This window comes from Pteropus medius, unplaced genomic scaffold (assembly GCF_902729225.1).
Source record: "Pteropus medius unplaced genomic scaffold, Ma_sr-lr_union100, whole genome shotgun sequence".
In the NCBI taxonomy this organism is placed as follows: domain Eukaryota; kingdom Metazoa; phylum Chordata; class Mammalia; order Chiroptera; family Pteropodidae; genus Pteropus; species Pteropus medius.
In genome coordinates this window covers 3,097,530-3,107,115 of record NW_024344378.1, presented here as the reverse complement: position 1 = coordinate 3,107,115, position 9,586 = coordinate 3,097,530, and the positions used below count along the sequence as shown (strand labels likewise).

Here is a 9,586-nt window from a genome sequence, read left to right as displayed (position 1 = left end):
AATCTAGTCGATGTATTCTAAATAAAAGTCTCACTCAGCATGATTATTATGGCAACTAGAAAGCTTATTCTAGAATCAAATGGAAACCCAGTGGGCCAAGATCATCTTATAAGAACAAAGGGAAATAATTTGCTCTACCAGATATCAAACTTTATTTTAAAGCCACATTAATTAAGGTGATATTGGTGCAAGTCTAGACGGACAAATCGACAGAATATAATCGTCTAGAAACCAACTCCCTAAACTTATGACAAGATAGAGAAAAAGACAATCTTCCAAAAAGCGGTACTGAGTTAATAAGACACGTGGGGAGAACAAAGGGTGCCAGACCCTTAACTCTTACCATCCCCAAAACTCAATTCTGGGTAGACCGTAGTTAAATGTAGAACGCAAATAAGGAAACTTCTGGAAGATAACTGTGCCAGTTACTAAGCTCTTGTCTCTCAGCCTCAGATCCACATCTCTGTCCTCTGCTTTGTGATTCAGGGGCGACACTCCACATTTCTCCCCTGCTGGTCGGCTTCCTAGTGTATTCAGGGGCTAAGAAAGGGAGTCCGAGAGGCAGGTGGCACCAGAAGGGGCTTCCTCCTTCCCGCTTTGCACGCTGTCCTGCAAGCATCTCTCCCTGGCAGCCTGTGGCTCCAGCCCCCAGCTACTTTTTCAACCCTTCCAGAAGCAACCTCATCACTCCCAGCGTGAGCTAGCAGCAGCCACTGGACGGCACCCACGCCTTCTGAGTTTTGATGACACTGACGTCTTCCCTTTGCTCCCCCGGCCTTCGAGGCAGTACCTGTTTCCTGAAGGTATTATATCTATCCAACCTAAGGTTCTTTTCTTGTCTTTCAGCCTCTGATACTGTGCAACAACTTCTCCTTTTTAAATTCTCTCCATCGAAATTAAGTAGTGTGATTTCTGTTCTGACTCGACAGTCATTGATACAACAACATGCAAGAGCAGTCTTATGACCTCAGAAGAGGGAGATTTTCTAAGCAGGACACAAAGCATACTGACCACAAGAAAGAGCATGGTAAGTTACATTACAGTGAAAATAGCAAAAGATAGCTTTTGAAGGATGAAAAGGCAAGCGACGGAATCGGAAAAGACATTTGCTATTCATTCAACCAACAACAAAAAAAAGACCTTGTACCCGGACATAAAGAATGGTACAAATCAAGACAGAAAACCCAGTGGACGAAGGTACACCTTATACACGATTTTTATTTGTCAGGTACAGCTCAATAAAGCTGAAAAAAATGAGCAAAGACTTCTAAACGTACTTCACAAAAGTTATAACACTTGATATCCAAGTGTCCAATAAATACGTGAAAAGGCTCTCAACTTCATTTGTCATGAAGGGAACTCAAATGAAAATCAAGACAAGCTATCGCTACACACCATCATGAAAGCTGAAATTAAAAGGTCAATGCCAACTGCCGGCAGAGATGCGTGCCACGAAAACTCTTGCACACTGTGGGTGGGACTATAATTAGCACAACCGGTGTGGAAAACTGCTTAGCATTAGCTGCCCAAATGGGACAAATGCCTTCCACCCGGCAACTTCACTCAATGTCCGTGTCAATTGAAATGCACGCTCTTTTTCATAGAAAGACACGTGCAAGTATGTTCAAGGCAGCATTTCTCATAATAGCCCACAACAGGAAAAACACAAATGGCCAAAAACAGTAGAATTGAAATAAATTGCGGCATATTCGCATTACAAAAATACCACACAGAAAAGAGAATCGACTGTAATTCATGTCACAGTAAGTATGAATCTTAAGAATTTAATGTTGAGTTTTTAAAAAGTCAGCAAAAAAAAACATAGGATATGATCTATGCTAAGTTTTTTGTTTGTTTGTTTGCTTGTTTGTTTTTAAGAAAAATCAGGCAGAATCAAACTATAGTGTTTCGGGATGCACGCTTAGATGTTAAAAATATAAAGGGCCGAAGTCATCATATAGATGAGGATGGTGGTTACTTCTAGGAGGTAGAGAGGGGGTGTCTTTGCTTTTTGATAAGTTACAGAACTATATTTTTGTGCACTTTTCTTTATGTATGCTGTATTCTACAATAAAAAATTAAAATGTAGATACTACACATTTTTAAGATCATCGCAAGGGTTTATTGATACAGGGTGTATAGAAGGCTTTGCAAATATGTAATATAATAAGCACTTAGTACTTGATGGTTGTTATCATCTGGCGTCGTGCTCCTGAGAGACGGAAGTAACTAGAAACCCTGGTCTAGGAGAAAACAAAACCCCACCAAAAAGCAGTCAGAGGGCCGACAGTGCTTTCTAGCATTTACTAGAGTCTGTAGGTAGAAGTGAAGGTGAGTTTAAGTGTGCTCGTTACAGATAAATGCCAGGAGATCAGGAACGGTACCTACCACAGCGCCCGGCTCATCAGAGCTTTTCAACAATTACTGGAAATATGTATTGATAGATGAGTGGGTGGGTGGCTAGGGGGACGGATGGATGGATGGACATTTGATGGATGGAGCGGGGCGGGCGGGGACAGATGGACAGACAGACCAGTGGGCGGATGGATGGATGGATGGATAGGTTGAAACAAGAGTTAGCCTGATGCAAATCTTGCAGCTCTGAGTGCAGAGACTTTTCCACGCACTTCTCTCTGCCCGGAGCTTAACTCCACACCGCATACTGGAAGGCGGCAGGCTCTGTGACAACAGGAAGTTGGTGGTCATTTTTGCAGAACTTTTCCCAGTCCTTCCTGGCTGTTTACTGGCCAGAGGAAGGGATTACATCAACCTAGATCTATAACATCTCCCATCGAGTGGGTAATTTATTTTACCTACAAATGAAGCGCCAAAAGCAGGGTGTGGGAGCGGTTTCTCCACCCAGACAGTCTCCCCTCTGGGAGCAGAGGCTAAACTAATACACGGCCAACGGACAGGGACCGAGGCAGGAGACTGCTTTCCCAAGCCCGCCCGAAAGACAGCCAGCCATCGGAAGGGAAGCCGCCGAAGCCATGCTTTCCAGTGCAGTACTGTGTGCAACCGAGGACGTCGAAGTTTTGTTCACTGCCGGGAAATGTCACTACATCCTCCGAGCGGTCGCTACGCTCACTGGGCACGGCCCGCCTGACTCCTGAACTGCTCGTGGGGAAGCCCATCGCCCACGAGGCGAATGCTCCAGCCACAGGGCAGAGGCCTCGTCCCCCCTGCGCCGTGTCGTTATTCCTGTGACAAAGCGTAACGTGCTCACTCACAAACTCCCACGGTCTCCACCTACCTCTCCACCCTCCTTCCCCAAGCCCAGTTCCTCCTGCGGCAACACGATGAATAGTCGGGTCCGTTTCCTTCCAGACCTTTTTCTTTACACACACACACTTTTTTTTAATTAAAAAAATGACATCGAACTATACATGTATAATACGATAAATAATATATTTGATTTTGTCCCGGTACCTAGCGGTATCTTTTTTTATTCATAAGGAGCTCTTTTTGATCACACCTGAGTTTATGCTAATGACGTGAGACAGGTGAGTCCCCCAGAGAGCCTCAGGGTGGGGCTGGTCACCAGAAAGACCAAGTGCCTAGAGGGTTGGAGCCTCCAGCTCTATCTACAGACCTAGGGGGCGGGGTCAGGAGGACTGGAGATTAAACTCTGTAAAGACTCTTGACCAGTGAGATCTAATGAGCTCCTAGGCTGATGATCACACGCAGGGGAGGGCGCTGCACCCAGAGAGGGCATGGGGCGTGCACCCCTTCCCACGTGCTCACCCCACACACCCCTTCCCACGTGCTCGCCCCACACACCCCTTCCCACGTGCTCGCCCTGTGTGTCTCTTCCATTGAGCTGTTGCTGAGCTGTATCCTTTATGATAAACCTCTCAATGTAAGTAAAATGCCTTCCTGAGTCATTCTAGCGAATTATCAAACCTGAAGAACGGGTCCTGGGAACCCTCCATTTGTAGCCAGTTGGCCAGGGGACAAGTGGCAACCTGGGACTCGCTGCTGGCATCCGAAGTGGAAGCCATCTGGTGGCCTGAGCCCTAACCTGTGGGGCCTGACGCTAACCCCAGGCAGCGAGGGCTGGAATCCAGCTGGACCCCTGGATCCCCGGCTGCGGGCCTCGGGAAACACGGCAACCATAAACACATCACTCACTGGGCTGCTGTCTGCACTCAGCACTTCCAAAGCGTCCCCAAAGGAAGGACTTGGTGTTCTCCATCACCCTCTTCAACAGCTGCATAGCGAAGCAGACCCCCTAACCGGAGCGCCTCCCGACCTGCTCCCTTCCAGTGTGTGCCGCCCCCCCGCTCGTGGGTGCTGCCCGCATCTGCACCTTCCTGGGTTCTCGCCTCTCCTCCACCCCAGCCCTGCCCCCTCGCCTGGTTGCCCCGGACAGCAAAGCACAACAAACCCCAGACAAATCAGGTGCAGGGCGTGTCTGGGGAAGATGACTTAGACACAAAATATCCCATGGTACAAGACGTGCCATAATCTCCCGAACCAGTCTCCGGCTAATGGACTTTTTGTTATTTCTGACATTTCCTGTCCCAGACCACGCTGGACACAACATCAGTCTTACTCACCCCACCCCCCAACCGCCTCCTCTTATGAGTCGCTTTGGCGGTAGAGACGGCTGCCCGGCCTCCTGCCGTCACAGTACGAAATGAAACGCGTGAGCGGGGCTGCCACGATCCCGCGACCTCCGTTAGCGACCGCGGAGGTAACTGACTCAGCCTGATTGTTTATTTTTCCTGGAGTCAAGTGAGGATCAAAACGCTCGGCCCACACGACTTCAGATTCCTAAGTGATCAACGGTTATTAACACACATCCTCCCCAGAGGACGGGTCCCGGACCCGCCTTTTCAGATCGATGACGCAGAAAGAGTCCTTTGTCTGAGAAGTGACGGGGTCTCACAGCTCAGCATCTAACCTGTCCCCAACGCGTTGGATGGTCCCAAATGAGACAGAAGAAACCCTGATGGCCAGCCTTCGTCTGCTGGTGCTGTAGGGAGACTGTCCGGGGACTTTGGGAGGGAAAGGGCTCCGCTTTCCCTCATAGTGGGTTGACTATGTGCAGCCAGGCCCTATCGGAACTGTCTTGTTTGGGAAAGCTCTAAAAAGAAGCTCAACTACCTCGCCCTCTGGGGAATTGCCAGAGACCCCCGCAGTCCCACCTGCAGAGAACCTAAGGCCGCAATAACTAGGTTCCTTCGTCTCCCCTCCCCACGGGTGAATCTGATCGACCGCTGTTTGAAACGCCCCGCTCAGCCCTGGCTACAACGTCCCGCTCATCGAACAGGTCCAAAGGAAGTGTCAGCATGATGAGTCTCCATCGCATTAAATACGCCTGATGGGAGCCCCAGCTCACGCTCGAAGCTCTCCTGGGCTGGAGAAGTCAGTCCACGTGCCACGTGCCGCCACCACGTGAGCAGAGAGGCATGGCGGCTGCAGCCTCCAAGCTGCATGACGGTTTGTCAGAGAAACGCAAGACGGGAGCCACTGCAGAGACACTCACATTGTCACAACCCCGGGGCCAGCCGAGCACACAAAGCCTCCGCGTTCTCAGACCTTATCTGTCTCTTTCTCATCAGGGCTGACAAACCTAAAACAGGCGTCATGACCCGCTTGTATCTCTCACACTCTCCTACTGTCCCGGCTATGACCACGCAGAGAAAAATCTTCAGTTCGTGTCCTCTGGTTTGAGGCATACTGGGTCAAACCACCCAAGAACGGAACGAAATCCTCTCGGGGAAAGCATCTCGGTTCTGATACTGAGAACAAAAGACAGAGTAAGTTTGCGGGGCACAGGCCCTAAACTCTTTAGAGACAGAAGAGTACCCAGAAATCAGTGGGGCGGTGGGTGGAATAACAATTTTTCAGAGTTTAAGTGGTTTACCCCAAACCAGCTCATCCGCGGCTAGTCAGAGGCTGTAGCCGGCTTCCCTGATTCCTGGCCTAGGGCTCTTTCCCCTAAAATACATCGCTCCTGTTATTAGAAGCACAAAGAGCAGGGGCGAGGTCAGAGAGTGAACGCCAAGGCCTCACAGATCACCTGCCGACACTTTCTTTTTATTATTATCGCCATTACGATTACTATTGCTATTACTATTGCTGTTGTCACATTTTTTCCACACAGGGGAAGCAACGGCACGACTTGACCATCGGCTTTAGCGTCCGGCCTGTCCACGCCACCCCAGCCCTCCGGGCCTAGCACTTGGAGCACTGCCAGCCAGAATGACGTCATTCAGAACAGCAGCCTTCACCTCATGAAGTCCACACGAAATGACGGCAAAACCTGCCGTCAAGCACCATCGTTGGCTTGGCTGGGCAAAGTTGCGCATACTCAAGAAAACCAAATCACAAAAAGTCCTCTTTCTTTCACGTTTTTTGCCATGAGGTAAGGGAGACACCGTTGGGACGGTCTTACCCGAGAGAAAAATGAAGCTTGCGTTTCTGCATTAAAATCGAATGAGTATTTTTTTAAAGGTTGATTAAATTCGATTTCACACGCATGGAGATTAGAAAGAAGTAAAAACCATAATACTACGAATGGGGCCTAAGACGGGGCTAATGGCACAAAAAAAAAAAAATGCCAGGTTAATGGAAACAATCTGTACTGGGCACAAAAACACAGAAGTATAGATGCAAAAACTTACACTTTATACAACTGACGCCGATCTGAGAAAGCGCCAAGTGACCGCAGAATGAGAAAACCTTCTCTCTGAGGCTCGGCTCCATCTCAGGTGAATGCGGGTTCTTTCAGACAAGCATCGTTAGGAGCTGCTTTCACGAGAGGCAGAGCGATGAAGAAACGGGGCGAGGACCCGTCTGAGCTCCGGCATGCTGGCGGCGGGCGCCAGTCCGGGGTCTGGATGCCAGCCACCTCTCCAGGCATCCCCACAGCGCCCCAGCCGTCGGGGGTTGGACTGGCCGAGCCGGGCCCCTTCCAGCCGTCCGCTCTTACTCCTGACCAGCAAGGAGCACGTCGCAGATGGACTGGCTTGCGTGGACAACCAAAGACGAGAAACTACCCATCGGAAAACCCATGAATTAAGACACTCTCTTCCACTGGCCTCAACTCAGCTCTCTGCGACCTCACCTGGCAGCCAGCTCGCCTCAAAGCAATTGCCCAGTTAGTTAAATGTGACGATGCCGCCTCAGATTTCTACAGGAGAGTAGTTTTTTTTTTTCACCTTTCAGAAGGCAGCCAAGCCTCATCGGAAGCGTAGGAAGAAAACTAAAAAGACATCTGTAAAGAAGCAGTTAAGATTTTCTTATTTTTCATGGTATATGCGATAGATGTGCACGTTTTCATTGTAAAAGACCCAAATACAGAAGTTTATGCCGTAAAACCAAAGGTCCTGCTTTATCGCCCCCCGTCTTCACCCCCGAACTAACTTATCTCTATAAATAGTATGACATGTGTCCTTCTGGCCTTGTTCACCGGCATACTGTATATGGAAACAGCATATACACATATAAACAGGATCAGAAGTGGTACCGCACTGCACAGGACAGTCACGTGCCGCATGGGACGTCTGGGTCAGTGACAGACCGCGTATTCCACGATGGTCCCATACGATCGTAACGGAGCTAAGAAATCGCCTCACCTCATAATGTGGTACCCACATAAGTCTAGTGCTAGGCAGAGATGCCAGCTCACCTACCTGGTCCCAGCGGCTGCTCCCCCAGACCTGTCCCCGTTCTGAACCAGTGTGACAACTGGACCTGCTTTTGTGCTTCTTATTATATTTGCTAGATGCCCTTCAGTGATAACCATTTGGAATCTCTGAAGAAAAAACAAGTTTATTACTTACAGGCTGTGGGGCGCACGAGGCCCAACAGGTCCTCGGCGGGGAGGAGAGCGAGGGCCGGGGCTCTGCTTTCTCTCGGGGTCGAGCGTGGGGGCTTCGGGTGTCACAGGCTCACTCTTTGTCGGTGAGCCTGAACCAGAACAGCAGGAATTTAAAGCAGCCGCCGTAATGCTTTACGTGCAGTCAGGATCCGATGCTCGATTAAACCCTCTCTCGTGAGAGTGAGCCTGTAGGGACCCGGCCGCAGGAACGAGAGGCAAATTTAAAACTACAGTCTCTGCTTCGAATCAAGCAGAGAGAATGGCATTTCCAAGCCTGATACACTCACTCCTTACACGTGGAAGCCGGGAAAATGGAGGCGAATACACTTTCGCGGAAATGGCACCAACAAAAATGAAAGAAAAGGTCGGTTTTCCATCTCCTAAGATGGCTCCCCTAGATTTTCTTCTCTTTTTAGAAACACGCTGACTTTGAAATTAAGCTGCATCCAGCAAAACAGCAGAGACAATGGCTTCCTGGCCACCTGGTCACCATGGTTACCTGGTTTAATTCCCCCTCTCCCCATGACAATCTCGTGTCCTACGGGGTGAATTATTTAACATAAAAAAAAAAACAACATGTAACTAGCTCATAGAGTTGTAGGGAAGATTCAACGCACTGTTCTAAGACTTAACATCTAGTCCAAACGGGGCTTTCGAATATTTTGTCTGTTCTTCGAAACCAGTTTTTCATACATTCCCTGGTGAGAAAATCAAGTGAAGTTCTCACCTCCGATGCTGATTCTTAGAACCTTTCTAACACCCTTGACCGCTGAAGAGACAGGACTAGAAAGGATTCAATGGGGGGGAGCCTGGGAGATAAAACGTGATGGCATCGGAACAGGGAAGAAAGATGGGTTTTCTCTGAACGAAGGGAGGGCTGAACTCTTGAACCAACTGGATGTGTTTTCCTTTGTTTGGCCTTCCCGGGACCAGCTGAAGGCGGTGGGCGGAGGGCCGGCGCTGCCCACTTCCTCCGGATTGTTTTCACAGACCTACATTTTGAGAGGGCTAATTGTTGCAGTCCCCTGCTCTGTCCCCCGCAAGAAGGGAGCTCTGTTTAGCAATTAAACCGGGCTGTCTGGGAGGCCAAGCCTTTCCCTTTTAGATCAAGGTTTGGGCCCCCAAATAAAAGAAAGAGTGCCTCTTTTTCGATTTCGCCGATGGTGTTTTCTGTCTCACGGACTGAACTGGAGTTTTCTGCCAGACAGAAATACTGGGCCAAGAGTGATGCCAAGCAGAGCATGAGACAATTATTTAGATGCCTCGTTTCCACTTCGAGGGAATGAATGCAAGCAAAGATCGTCCTGGTTGATCGACATCATGGCGCCAGCCTCTGTCTCTCTCTTCCTCTGTTTGGGAAGTCCCAGCCTCCGGGTGACCGTGCTAGTTCGGTAATCTGCCTGGCTGCCATCTCAGGGGTTTTCTCCCGACCCAGCTATGCGAAACCGATGCATCTTTGTCATGTTCTAGAGCCCCCGAGAACTTCCCGTTTCGCAGTCAGCAGTGGCTGCTGTGGTTTGATCTGCATGCAGACGGCTTCGCTCCTGTCTGTGGTGCAGGTCACATGGCAAAGGCACCCTCTAAACCAGAGGCTCTAAGGGCCGTGGGTGAGGCGTGGGGGGACGGCCAGCACCGTAAACCACCGCAGAGGACAGCGGGGCTGAGGGAGGAGCGGGAGGCTCTGAGAAGGAGCAGAGTCATTGGCCTCCGGGAGGGGAAGGAACTGTCTTCTTAACAGTTAGCAGCCGTGGCTGC

At 49.7% G+C, this 9,586-nt stretch overlaps 1 long non-coding RNA gene across 1 annotated transcript; it reads left to right on the top strand.

The window, feature by feature from the left end:
- The first annotated feature begins 5,645 nt into the window (after nucleotides 1-5,645).
- On the top strand, nucleotides 5,646-7,328 carry LOC120609008 (uncharacterized). The gene is made up of 2 exons (XR_005654604.1): nucleotides 5,646-5,765; nucleotides 6,113-7,328. It is a non-coding gene; the product is annotated as an uncharacterized LOC120609008 (long non-coding RNA).
- The last annotated feature ends 2,258 nt before the right edge of the window (nucleotides 7,329-9,586 follow it).